Source organism: Macaca mulatta, chromosome 3 (assembly GCF_049350105.2).
Source record: "Macaca mulatta isolate MMU2019108-1 chromosome 3, T2T-MMU8v2.0, whole genome shotgun sequence".
Lineage (NCBI taxonomy): Eukaryota > Metazoa > Chordata > Mammalia > Primates > Cercopithecidae > Macaca > Macaca mulatta.
The window spans coordinates 195,882,049-195,897,089 of NC_133408.1; positions in this window are offsets into that span (position 1 = coordinate 195,882,049).

Here is a 15,041-nt window from a genome sequence, read left to right on the forward strand (position 1 = left end):
CAGTGTTGCACAAACAACAGCCCCAAATACTCTTATTCCCAGCTCAGCCAGGAGCTCCCCTAAAGGTCATAACAGTCCTCATCTTTCAGGGGAAGAGCCAAACATGGACGTGAAAGTCAAGAGGCTGGCCACTTCTGAGATTTTTTATCATTGTCCTTTGAAAGCAGAGAACAGGAGAGATGCATTGGTGCATGTGCAGCAAGCAGGTGCAGCATCAGTGCAAACACACACCCAGGCGGGGGTCTGATCAGCACTGGACAAGGTCCTGCAGGCCGTCACCTTCTCTATGACAAGCTCTTCTGAAGCCTAATCCACCTGCTCTTCACTGTGTCCCTTTGACACAAACCACTCAACTCAGAACGGACAAGAGAGTTGGTTTGGGGCACACAATCGAGCTTGTTTGAGACCGGTTCATGACCAACGATTCTCCAAAGCCTGCGGCTGAGACTCCAGGCCTCGATGGTCTCCTTTCTCTCAAAATCCGATAGTCCCTGCTGTTTACAATAATCCGTGGTTCTATATGGTCCCATCATGGTCACTAATTGTCTGGCATGAGTCCATCTAGACCTCTCAGCTGCATCACAGACTTCTGATTTTCCACCCTCTTGCCTCTTTTGTAGCCTCCACAACACCAAGGAACAGGGTCAGTCGCATGAGGCCATGCTTACGCAGCCATCTTGGTTCTAAAGTCTCCCATGGAGGGATCCTAAAGATTCCCCAATCTGGCCAGATGCAGGGGCTCACACCTGTAATCCCAGCACTTTGGGAGGCCAAGGCAGGTGGATCACCTGAGGTCAGGAGTTCGAGACCATCCTGGCTAACATGGTGAAACCCCATCTCTACTAAAAATACAAAATTAGCTGGGTGTGGTGGAACACGCCTGTAATCCCAGCTACTCGGGAGGCTGAGGCAGGAGAATTGCTTGAACCCAGGAGGCAGAGTTTGCAGTGAGCTGAGATCGCATCTCTGCACTCCAGCCTGGGCAACAAGAACAAAACTGTCTCAAAAAAAAAAAAAAGAAGAAGAAAAGAAAAGATTCCCCCATCCAGCCACCCACATGATGTTTGAGGATGATATATTGGCATAATTTTGGAGGCCATACAAGAAGTTTAGATTTTAGATCTTCACAACAAACTTTAACTCCAACTTTGGTTTTAAGTTAAGGGCCTACCCTGGGCCAGGCACTTACACGGGCCCAAGTACACATTGACGTCTAAAACAGGACACAGTCCCTGACTTCAAAAGATTCAGAGTCTGATGGGGAAGAGAGACGACCCCATGTAAACAAATAAGTAAATATGTGATTGTAAATATTATAAATGTCAGCAAAGGAAATGAACAGTGGAAAAGCAGAGTCAGTCTGGAGGAAGGAACTTTCCAACAGAAATATTTATTACAAAGCTCAAAGGTCATCTCTGAGAGCTACAGTTTAATCTTAATGGAGGGTAATACTACTTTTGACAAACTGCACAGCCATAATTCTCCACTAAAGCCAGGAAAAAAGCATAAGAACCTCTTTACTTTGGTAAAATGTAAGAAAATGTGAGACTCATTCTACTAAGGGCCTCTCCAGGCTTGTGAATGTTTTCTCACCCCCTGTACTCCCTGTTCCTTACAGGCAGACAATCTCGAAAATCAGCAGAGAAAATGAGGCCATGCAATTTAAGATTACATAAACACAGAAGTCAGGCGAGGTGAGAACATTTTGAATCTGCACTTCTGTTTAGCTGAACACTCTTCATTAAGAAATCCATGAGCCTCCAAATGCCTCTCCTCGTTGTCTGAGACGTTCATCGTCTGATGCTAGCAACAGGGTCTGATGAAAGTGATGACACCACAAGTTCTCAGGAGGCCCAGTCAGGCCCCTGAAATTACCTGGGGTGGATTTTGAATTCCTTACTAATTTGACTGAGTGTATTCCCAAATCCAGCTCTTAGGCTTGAAAATGCATACATTCTGTTTCTTCATGATGCACAAGGCTTTTCATTTCTCCAGCTCGATTATAATTCAAAAGTATCTAAACTTCACCTCGGTGGTTTGGTTTATCTATTAATAACTGGATCTTCAGAATTAATCTCTTATAAGAAAGTTCTTCTTCAGACACTTAATTCTAGTTTCTCAACATGCCATGGAAAAATTTCTGGTTTTCTACAGATTTTGGCATCTCTGAAAGCTTCTGGGGTTGAGTGGAGAGTGCTGAAGGCTTCCTCTTTTTCACCAGAGTAATTGTCATGCTTCTCCTTCCATTTGAGCAAAGATACAAGGTACTTATTAGAAGATGTAAAAGCCTATCATTGATTGATCCAAAATCTTATCACCGTGTACTAACCAAAAACGCAATCTGCACAAACAACTGGGTTTCTAATTAGAGTAAACCACCAATCGAATTCTTAATTTCAACCAAGCTCCTGGGAAACATAAACCATGGACTGAATGGTGTGGAAGGTCCATGTGTTGATGAAGGCCTGCCCAGAGGGAAGCCTCCAGGGTTCTGCCACAAGGCTCCATGTGTGACCCTGTCCTGACAGATATTCTTATCAACAATTTGGGTAAACTACTGCAAAGTACGTTCATCAAGTGCATCTGTGACAAGGCTGAGGAGAAATAATATGTGGCATTACAAATAATTGACAGACTAAAAAAAAAAAAAACCTCTAAACAGCTGAAACTAACTGTCTATAAAAAGTCCTGTGATTCAAAATCTCAGTGACAATGTTCAGAATCTAGGGGAAACTGATGATAGCCATTTATGTTCAGAAAAAAATGTCAGAGTTTTTTTAATGACAGCATTTAAATCCAGTCCATCAGAGGACAGGTGATTAAATTCTCCCATCCGGGGCTGTACCTTGTTTGCTTGGCATCACACCCAGTAATGAGCACACATCAAGCACTTAGTAAACATGTGCTGGGTGAGTTCATTGTGAAGGCGTGTAGAGTGGGCATGAAAGCAGCCCCAGGATGGGCTGCTCCCACAGCACTTACCTGTCCAGGCAAGGACAGGATGGCCCCGTGGGGCTAACACTGGCCAGCATCCATTGGTAATTCCAATTTGGTGCAGACACCACGTTGCAAGCCCAAAAGTAGAAAAATGAGATACTGAGGCAATGTTGAAACTGTGTTGTAAGATGAACCTAGGGAAGACACTGTAAGTATTCATATTGTGAAAATAAAAAATTAAAAGATGAAAAAACAAGCAAAAACCAAGGTAGGCATGATGACTGCTTTCACTGATTGAAGGACCGTCATATGGAAGTGGGTTTACTTTCTGCAGAACCTGAGTTCAGAACAAGGACCAACGGATTGACCTCCAAGGAGACATATTTTGGTTAGAGCAAAAAATAGTTTTATCCAGACACAGAACTGCCAGGCCATAAAACACCCAGCCCTGGACAGCGATGATTCCTCTGGACAGCAATCATCTCTCCATCATGGACCTATCACAGACTGATCCAATGACTTCCTACAAGAACTGCTAAAAGACGAATCTATCTGCTCTTACAACAGAGCTTGCAATGAGCACCTTCTGTGTACCTGGTGTACCATGAGGATGAGGCAGAGAAAGGCTTTGTAGGGAAATGTTGCCACATGTGGATGTCCTCAGTGTTGGGAGAGACATAGCTCATGCAGAGAACTCACCTGTGTTGAGGTTTGAAGGGGGAGGTGGGGCAGGAGGTGGTATGGAAGGTGACGGGAGCCAGATACTGTGTGGAGAATGTCATGTCAGACACCTCTTCCCTGGGGTCTTCCATAAGTCAGATGTTTCAAATACTCTGGTATCAGGTGAACATCATTGAGTATATCAGAATCTCCAAAGAAAATACATTTAAGATACAACTCCAGGCCCTGACTGGATCTTCCAGGCAGATCCCCTGACCATAACCTCAACTCTAAATAGAAGAGCTTCCAGATTCACCCAACAATAGATCCACCAAGGAGTTTCTCCTAATAAGCCATCTGTAGTCACACCGCCATAGCATGGAACACACTCATCCATGGAAGAGGGTCATTCATCCTTACAAGGGGCATGACTGATGGAGTCCATCATTTCCACTAGTTTAAAAACATTCAGTAAAGCTTCCAGGAGCCTCCAGAGGTTAGAACTCCCAGGATTGCCTGGGACAAGCCAGTGCTGCAAGCATTGATAAACATGTGAATCTAAACATTTTTCTGTTTGTTATGTAGAGTTACTCCTGAATGTATACCACATTGTTTTAAAAAGTTTAAAAAGCAAACGCACCTTGCTATAGTTTGGATGTGGTCTGTCCCTGCCAAAACGCATGTTGAAATTTGATCCCCAGTGTGGCAGTGTTGGAGGTGGGGCCTAGTGGGCAGTGTTTTGGCCATGGGGGTGGATCCCTCATGAAAAGATTAATGCCTTCCCTCTGGGGTAAGTTCTGGCTTTCACAGGAATTGATTAATTTCCATAAGAGCAGGTTGTTAAAGAGTTTCACTTCCTCCATTTGTCCTCTTGCTTCCTCTCTGGCCATGAGATTCCTCTGCACATACCTATTCCCCCTCCTCTTTTCACTGTGAATGGAAGCAGCATGAGACCCTCACCAGACACAGCTGCCCTATCTTGGACTTTCCAGTCACCAGAATCATGAGCCAAATAAGCCTCGTTTCTTTATACAGAATACCCAGGCTTAAGTATTCTCTTATAGCAACACAAAATGGACTAACACAGATCTCCAGAAAACAATAGTCAAGATCTTTGGACCAAGTGACTTCCAACAGGAAGATCCTGAAGGGAGAAAATTGGGCAAAATGAGACTTTCTTAATGTAACAAAAGCCTAATGCCAACAATGCATCTACTCACAATGAAGCTGCCCAGCAGTTATTTCACAAACACATTGTGCTGTGCAGACAATTCTTTCCAAATATGTTGCTCAAAGTGTGTGGAAAATCACAAAATACGGTTTGGTGTGAAAAACTTGTTCATCACTGAGCTTGTAACACAGCTTCATTTCATATGTGAGAACAGCAAGAGAAAAGAATTGACTTAGACTAGCATTTTCCAAAGTGATTCTGCAGAATGCTGCTGTCTAGTGAGATGTTAATAGGTATTAGGGGAAACAAGAGGTCCCATGGACAAACAAGTTGGGAAAAAAGAACTAACCTTCCTTTTGGAGTCAAACTGTGTGTTAATATATTAAAATGTCTGAAAGGTCCTGCAATTTAGCTGTTTAATCAAACACTTTCCAAACATGTGCCATCTCAAGACTGTTTTCCCACCACATAGCAATTAATACCTTGGAAAGACTCTGAGATTTTGACTCAGACACATAGAATGTTGGGGTGACTGTCCCTTTTAGTATCTTCAGTCTACAGTCGAGGAAACTGAGGACCAGAGATAAGAACCCACAGGCCAAGACCACACACTCAATGTGATGGGTAGAATGGAAACATGGCTGCTGATCTCTAGGTCCACTCTGGATCTTCCATACCTGCCAATATGCTCTTCAGTTCTGTGAACTCAAGTTGACTCAACATATAGCTAAGACATTTTATAAACTTTTGAAGGGTACAGAAAAACAATTTGAGAGACAACCACGTTTATGTAAAGATGTTTTGTTGTTTATTTTGTTTTTGCTTTTTTAACTTTTTTTCTACTTTTATTTTAGATTCAGGGGGTACATGTGGCAGATTTGTAACCAGGATATATTGCAGGATGCTGAAGTTTGGGGTATGAATGATCCTGCCACTCAGGGACTGAGTATAGGACCCAATAATTAGTTTTTCAACCCTTGCTTCCTTCCTTCCCTCTTCCGTCTAGTAGTCCCCAGCTTCTATTGTTGCTGTCTTTATGTCCATGAGTACCTGATGTTTAGCTTCCACATATGTGAGAACATGCGGTATTTGGTTTTCTGTTTCTGTGTTATTCATTCACTTAGGATAATGGCCTCCAGTTGCATCCACATTGCTGCAAAGGACATGATACTTTTTACGGCTGCATAACATTTTGTGCTGTGTATGTACCGCATATTCTTCATCCAGTCCACCGTTTAGGATGATTCCATGTCTTTGCTATTGTGAATAGTGCTGTGATGAACAGGCAAGTACATGTGTCTTTGTGGTAGAAAGATTTGTGTTCTTTTGGATATATGCCCAGTAATGGGATTGCTGGGTCACTTGCTAGTTCTAAGTTCTTTGAGAAATCTCCAGACTGCTTTCCACAGTGGCTGAACTAATTTACATTCCCACCAAGACTGTGTAAGCATTCCCTTTTCTCCACAGCCTCACCAGCATTTGTTGTTTTTTGACTTTTTAATAATAGCCATTCTGACTGGTGTGAGATGGTATCTCACTGTGGTTTTTATGTGCATTTCTCTGATGATTAGTGATGTGGAGCCTTTTCTCATATGTTCGTTGGCTACTTGTATGTCTTCTTTTGAGAAGTGTCTGTTACTGTCTTCTGCCCATTTTTTAATAGGGGTATTTGTTTTTTGCTTGTTGAATTAAGTTCCTTATAGATTCTGGATATTATTGTTGGATGCATAATTTGTTAATATTTTCCCCATTCTGTAGGTTATCTGTTTACTTAATTGATAGTCTCTTTTGCTGGGCAGAAGCTCTTTAATTAGGTCTCACTTGTCAATTTTTGTTTTCATTGTAATTGCTTTTGAGGACATAGTCATAAATTATTTTCCAAGGCCAATGTCCAAATGTTGTTTCCTAGGCTTTTTTCAAGGATTCTTATAGTTTGAGATCTTACATTCAAATCATTAGCCCATCTTGAGTTAAATTTTGTATAGAGTGAAAGGTAGGGGTCCAGTTTAATTCTTTTGCATATGGCTTGCCCACTATCCCAGCACCATTTATCAAATAAGGAGTCCTTTCCCCATTGCTTATTTTTGTTGACTTGGTCAAAGATCAAATGGCTGTAAGTGGGCAGCTTTATTTCTGGGTTCTCTATTCTGTTCCATTGTTCTCTGTGTCTGTTTTTATACCACTACCATGCCTATTCTCACCACTTCTTATTTTGTTCCACTTCTCAAGGGGAATGTTTCCAGTTGTTGCCCATTCAGTACAATGTTGGCTGTAGGTCTGTCATAGATGACTCACTATTTTGAGGTCAGTTCCTTTGATGCCAAGTTTCTTAAAGGTTTTTATCATGAAGAGATGTTGAATTTTGTCCAAAGTATTTTCCCTGTCTATTGAGATGATTGTATGGTTTTTAATTCTGCTTATGTGGGGAATCACACATTTATTAATTTATGTATGTCGAACCAACCTTACATACCAACCCTACTTGATCGTGGTAAGTTAACTTTTTGATGTGCTATTGGATTTGATTTGCTAGTATTTTGTGAAGAATTTTTGAATCTATGTTCATCAGGGATATTGACCTGTACTTTTCTTTTTTCATTGTGTCTTTGCCAGGTATTGGCAGCAAGGTGACGCTAGCTTTGTAGCATGTTAGGGAGGAGTCCCTCCTCTTCAATTCTTTGGAATAATTTCAGTAGAATTGGTAACCACTCATAAAATTGGTAATAGCTCTTTTTGTACGTCTGGTAGAATTCAGCTGTGAATCCATTTGGTCTGGAGAGTTTTTTGGTTGGTAGGTTTTTTATTATTGGTATTATCTATTATTGGTTCAATATTGGAACTTGATATTGGTCTGTTCAGGGTTTCAATTTCTTCCTGATTCGATCCTGGGAAATTGTGTGTTGCCAGGAATTTATCCATTTCCTCTAGATTTTTTAATTTGTGTGCATAGAAGATGTTTACAATGGTCACTGAGGATTTTTAGTATTTCTGTGGGATTGCTTGTAATGTCACTTTTGTCATTTCTGATTTGGATTTTCTCTCTTTCTTGTTAATCTAGCTAGCAGTGTATCAATCTTGTTTATCCTTTCAAAGAACAAATTTTTGGTTTCTTTGATTTTTTGTATGGACTTTGGGTCTTAAGTTTGCCCAGTTCTGCTCTAAATTTAGTTATTTTTAAAACAAGCAGGTTTTGTTCATTTCTTTTAAGCCCATTCTTGTTGTGTGTGTTGTGTGTTGTATGTTTGTGTATGCGTGTGTGTGTACATATATACATATGCACACATGCACAGACACACTTGCAGACAAGTTCCCGATTCACTGGTGTTTCTGTAAGCACAGTCTGATTAAAATGTAAAAAAAGCATTCTGGCTCCCTACAAAGGTTTCAAATGCAACCACTGAAAACACTTTAGGCTAAACCTGAAAAGGGCGGGGGAGGGGTAATCTTATTATGCAACAATTTCTTGTCCTTGCCAAACACTAGTGCTTGGAAGTGAAGAAGAGAGCTGCACACCTGTGTCCATTGGCATCAAGTTAAATAGATACAAAAAATTAGGCAAACAGCCAATCATCTGTCATCTAAAGATTCACTTGAAGGATTTTAATAGACTTTTTACAAGTAGGAATTTAAAATTTCCATACTTGAAGAGTCTTCCTCCGATATTTACAGAGACATTACAATTTTTTGTGACATTCGGGCAAAATTAGGAAGTCATATTAATAATAGGTATTTAGAAGCAATCATGTTAATAACTTCGGGGAAACCCAGGTAGGTTTGAGTAAGTGATCGTTTATCACACTTCACCATTTACTTTTGTTTTTACCCTTGATAATTCTGTCTTCATAATAATGATAACCATATATCTTTGACAACTTTTATCTCAAATACTCACTGGTATTAACTCTCTGTTAAGATTTCATCACTCATTTGTTCAAGGTTCATGGAATTCCATTCTATGCCAGGCGCTGTTCTCTGCACCAGGGATAGAGCTGAACAAACAAATAACTCTGTCCTCAAGAAGTTTACATTCTAGAGAGAATTTTTAACATGTTCCTCAATTTTGTTTTGTAAACCAAATTTTCTCTGTTCCAACAGTAGAAAATAAAAATAAATGGAATATCTGTGAAATCTATCATGAATCTCATTTTGGAAAAGCCATTACCTGGAATTCTGAATTCTGAAATATGTACTTGCTAGGGGTTTTCATGACCAACAGGCAACGGTAAGAAATAAATGTCCCAGTATGGGTTGTCTCAGGGGCTTCAGATGCTGTGGCAAGAGTATGCCATTTTAGTTATTTATTTTCATAAGACTCAGGAAGTAGGTATTTTTAAGAACAGTTCTAATAAGACAGGTTTTATAACATAGTGGATAAATAACCACTGGCAGCTTTTAGCACTTTAAAATTTCTAAATTGCTCCCTAGAACCACTTTGTCATTAGCCACACATAGTCCTATGGGGTCAGGTGGGGTGGGAGATAACCCCACTCTAAGCACACTAACTCCTAGCCTTAGAACAAGGCAGCCCACCAGGAGATGGGGGACCTGCCCTTGCCACTTAGTCTCTTGCAGATTTGGCTTCCTGGAGCAATGTGTCTTACGGAGGGTCACTGCAAGAAATCTCTTTATGAAAACGGTCACTCCAAATCTTTCATGGAACAAATGAGAATATAAATAAGTAATTTCTTGTTGCACTTGTTACTGTTGAGGACACTGCACACCAACCCTCAAACCTGATAGAAAAATTCAAGGTAACGCTTTGTGCATTCGGTTTTCAGAAAAGATTTCCTTCTTTCCAAGAACTAAAATGTTTTATTCATGTCTAATGAAAATGTTGCTTCTCACCATGTCTCTACTTTTTTATGCATTCCAAGAAACTGAGTCAAATTTGAAGCTGACATATTGTGTTTTTGTAGGGCTTTTGGTCCACAAAAGATGGACCTTTTCTACTAAGTAGGGCCACTTTCCTACTTCCATTTCCATACTACCAATTCTTAGTAATGGTGTTTTTTCTGCCTGTTTCAGGCTGGTATGTTTTAATAGTATGGTATTTTTCTGCTTGTCTTAACCTGCCTCAAATCCTTTTTGGAGTGAGTAGAATGAGATGGAGTATATTTAGATTTATATGCATCCTCAGTTTATAAGAGAAATTAATCATAGACATTATAAGTGCTGGGGCCAAGGTAACAAAGCTTGGATAGACCTAGACTTGGAACCCAGATTTCTGAGCAATTAGTCTGTGTTCATTTTATTATGCCACCTCCGTTCCCATTATTAACTGTAAGGTAAATACCAAAGACACCTTGATTGGAAAAGTGTCTGAACTTGACAGAACCATAACACATTTGCTGTCCCTGTGAATCCTCTCCTCAGATTGACCTGGCCTAGCTCTACTGTTCAGTTTCTCTTCATCAGTCCAGGTCGCTAGCACCAGCACAATAAAAATTCACTTCAATTTATCCAAAACCTAAGCAGGATTGGCCAAACATTGATGATTTAACTACATGGTTTTCGTCAGTCAGGACTTAAACATTAAGAAAGAAACACAAGCCCTAAGGGAAAAAATTGGTTGGCTCTGAATGCCGCTGAAGCTAAGATAGATGTCTATGATGTACTGCTAGCTAAAGATAATCTTTTCTTCAAGTTCTTTTTCTGCCTAGCAGAATCCCCTTGGACTTACTTAGGTCGAAGTCCAGACATTTGGATTTCATCCAAAATGCTCAGTTCCCGGTTTCAGGAGAACTCAGGCAGTCCTGTCAGTTAAAGAGCGATAGCGGCACAGGAAATGCTGCCATGCCTTTATCAATATTCAAGCCCTGGCTGAGCGATCCAAATCCCATATAGACGTTTGTATTTCTGTCTCTCCATTGATCTAGGAGCCCCAGTGGTGTCATCCCAGGGAGCTGAATGCCGGTTTATTTAATATACTGATCTTTGAATTCCATTAATATAAATGGCCGCTTACAGTGTTAAACCTGTCTGTCGCAAAGACAGATATCTGCTAAAGCGATGATCACTTAAGGCGCCACCTCTTCGTGATGGCTATTCCCTTGCCTACCATCTCTGGCAATAAAGATTTAATAATAACAATGAGTTTTCAGTGAAGAATTATAAAGGTCATCAGATAGCCCTGGGGTAACTGGCCAGTCCAGGCTCTCAGCACCCGCAACAAGGCAGACAACAGGCCCACAGCATAACCTAGGTCAACTGAGAGAGGTAACCTGTCCCATTGACTACTTCATCCGACAGATACCCGTGGAGCCCCTTCTAAGATTCAGGCCAGAAATGCTTGTTGCGGATACTGTCATAAATATAAAAGACACTGATGGTTTTCAAGTAAGCAGACTGTCCCAGCTCTGACAAAGGAAGTGGAAGGAACATATATGGCTGAAGGCCACTAGAGACAGACTTCAGAGAAGCTCAGCCTGAGAAAGGGTCTCAGGGAGGGAAGGGAGGGAGCTGCACACAAACAGGGAAGACTCAGCCCAGGGAACCGCAAGTGCCAGGGCAGAGCCAGGAGCATGTGAACCCTAATGTGGCTACAGAAGCCCACAGATGAGGGGACACATGACTGAGTTTGCGGAAGGGGGAGAAGGGAGCTCAGAGCCACACAGAAAACGGCTGGGAGCTTAGATTGGAAATGCCACAGAAAGCCACTAACGTCTTTTAAGCAAAATAATGACAAGATCTGAGTCACATTTTAAAGTCACCAATATGACTTCTGTGTAGACTATAGAGAGGTAGAGCAAAGGCAGGAGCACCAGGAAGAGGCTCCTAGAACCCAGCCGTTCATTGTGCAGAGCAAAGGCAGGAGCACCGGGAAGGGGCTCCTAGAACCCAGCTGTTCACTATGCAGAGCAAAAGCAGGAGCACCAGGAAGGGGCTCCTAGAACCCCGTCGTTCATTGTGCAGAGCAAAGTCAGGAACACCAGGAAGAGGCTCCTAGAACTCAGCCGTTCATTGTGCAGAGCAAAGGCAGGAGCACCAGGAAGGGGCTCCTAGAACCCAGCTGTTCACTATGCAGAGCAAAAGCAGGAGCACCAGGAAAGGGCCCCTAGAACCCAGCAGCTCATATGACTTCAGGAGTGCTTCATGTTCATCTTTGACTTACCCTGTGGAAGTTTTGCTGCATTTCAGCACTTGCCCAGAAGTACAGGGCTACAGAGAGGTAGAAATGAAGTTAGCTACTCACTAGTAACTCAGATGAGGGAAAAACTCGGGGCTACATTTAAAGGTGATCAAGTACAGGACAGCCAGTTACCATGCACAGCTGTTCACCGGATGTATTTTCATCACTACCATGTCTCAAATATATCCACTAGAAATCACTCTAAAATGAAATCACGGTGACTACAATTCTCCTACCCACTGATAAAGTTTGCAGGTCTTGCCCATAAACCTGAACTAAACTTTAGTCATTCAAGTTAGTCCACAAGGAGTCCCTGCCGTTCCGTGGGAGGTCAGGCTCAGATGAGGGAAAAACTCAGGGCTACATTTAAAGGTGATCAATTACAGGACAGCCAGTTACCATGCACAGCTGTTCACTGGATGTATTTTCATCACTACCATGTCTCAAATATATCCACTAGAAATCACTCTAAAATGAAATCACGGTGACTACAATTCTCCTACCCACTGATAAAGTTTGCAGATCTTGCCCATAAACCTGAACTAAACTTTAGTCATTCAAGTTAGTCCACAAGGAGTCCCTGCCGTTCCGTGGGAGGTCAGGCTCACATGAGGAGCACCTGGTTGCCTTGGCCTCTCATTAGCTGTGCAGCTCCCAGGTAGGCCTTTGAGCTACAGCTCCCTCAGAGGTCAGGTGGTTTTCTAACTGTTTCCTCAGGAGATGCTCCAGGGCCCAGGAGATGAGAGGGAGACCAAAGGGATGAGGCTCTAGGCCTCACCCCTGACTCAACTGGATCAGCCAAGTAGTATCTGTTTCCTCCCTGAGGCTCTGAAATTTCATTTTAAAGTAGGATTTCCCTGTCTCAGAATACTACAAAGTATGTAACTACATGATCGCAGAGGACACTTGTAATTGTGCAATCTGCCATTTGTCACTCAGCCAAAGCCCGACACGACCAGCCTCTACTCTCACTGCTACGGCCAAGACCACCATGACTCTTTTCGCTGGATCCACTGGATACTTTTCAGTCCTTGCCCTACTTGACCCAGAAGCAACATTTGAGCCTGTGGACCAATGGCCTCCTCCTGGGGACTCTCTTCTCACCCACACTTATGGCCTCGAGTGCCATCAGCACACTGATGGTTCCACAATGTATAGTTCCAGCCCAGGTCCCTCTCCTCAGTGGCACCAGGTGCACATTTCAGCTTCTGAACACCTCTGTTTGCAGTTCCCACAGCAACAGAAACAACATAGTCACAATGGAGCCTCCTGTTTTTCCCAAAGCCTGGCTTTCCTCGTTTCCATGTCTCGTTGTAGCGGTGTGTAACAGACTCCTCATGCTTAAGGTCTTCCATATAATGAGCTCAGCAGTTGTGTGTGTGTTTGCACTTTTGCATATGTGCACATTTGTATAAAATCTGCATCCTTGGTTAAGGCCAGAGCTTAATAAGCTATGAACTTGTCATCTCTCCTCTCCATTATCATAACCCCTCACATTCAGTATCTATTTCCTAGATAAAAAATGTACTGACCTAGGCACCATTTATTCAGGACCTAACTAAGGTAGCAGCCAGTCAGATTGATAAACTAATGTGACACCAGCTGAGTAGATGGGGTAATAGACCAGGCAGCACTCCTGGATGTTATAGAACTCTTCTGGAAGCAAAGGCTAAACCTAAATGGCTTTGACCCTTAATTGTGGACAATTATAGACATTATAGGAAGCTGGATGCTTAAAAATCATATTCAGTGAGCAGAGCACTTGGTAACCTCCATATTCCACTGCCTTTGGGAATGCCTGCTCACCCTGACCCACACTAGTTGTTCCTCACCACTTTAATAAAATTTTGCTTTGTTAACCCTAAACAATTTTGCAGTTCATATTACATAGTACTTTTAAGCCTCAGGCATATTTCATATATAGTAGTGTTGTGTAGACAACAAAGATTCTGAAAATAAGAGGATAAAGGAGAGGACTGTGATAGCGCTATTGTACCACAACGGAGAAATCACAAAGCTGCAGCCCATTTCTAAAGCACTTGTGATCAACTCCTGCACATACGAGGCCATAGTTACCCAAATCAGTACTTCAGGACAGCAACCACAGAGAATATTTTCTAAGCATTAATTATAGCTAATGTGTAAATCAAAGGATAAAAGCACTGTCATTAACTTCCCTTTATTTGTTCTTAAAATTCTATCTGCAGTCGCTTTATATTTGAATATCTTCATTCTTTATCAGAGATCATTCACAGGGAGAGAAGGCAATTAATGAACACAATCAACTTTCTTTGCCCACGTTTCCCCGTGTCAGATAAATAACTCTATGTCATCCCTCTGATATCTTCTCCACACGTATAAATCTTAAAGAACCATTCTGGTAACCTCACACTACTCAGACTATTTTGGAATATTCTGCCCAACTCTGGATGCCATATATTAAAAGTGTTGGCAAGCTAGATGACATGGTTTGGATCTGTGTCCTCACCCAAATCTCATGATCTCATGTTGAATTGCAATCCCAAATGCTGGAGGTGGGATCTGGTGGGAGACGATTGGATCATGGGGGTGCGTTCTAATGATTCAGCACTATCCCCCAGTACTGTTCTTGTGGTCGAGTTCTCATGACTGTTTAAGTGTGCAGTACCTCCCCCCGTCTCTCTTCCTCCTGCTCTGGCCATGGAAGAGGTTCTTGCCTCCCCTCTGCCTTCCACCACGAGTGTAAGTTTCCTGAGGCCTCCCCAGAAGCTGAGCAGATGCCAGCATCATGCTTCCTGTACAGCCTGCAGAACCATAAGCCAATTAAGCCTTTTTTTTTTTTTTTTTTTTTTTTTGTAAATTACCCAGTCTCGGGTATTTCTTTATAGCAATGTAAGAACGGACTAATATGCTACAATTCATCCAGAAGAGGGTGATGACAAGGATGCAGTGATAGAAACTGCCACTTAAGGAACTATCAAAAATGAGGACAGAGAAGAGAGGGTTTGGAGAGGACACGATGGCTGTTTTGAAGCACCTGCAGGTCACATGGAACAGGAGGAGTATGTTCAGGTCCCTCAAAGGGAGTGTAGTAGCTAATGGTGCAGACAGACTTTGGGTTCCAACCCTGACTCCAGCCAGTGCTCGCTGCATGGCCTCACGGGG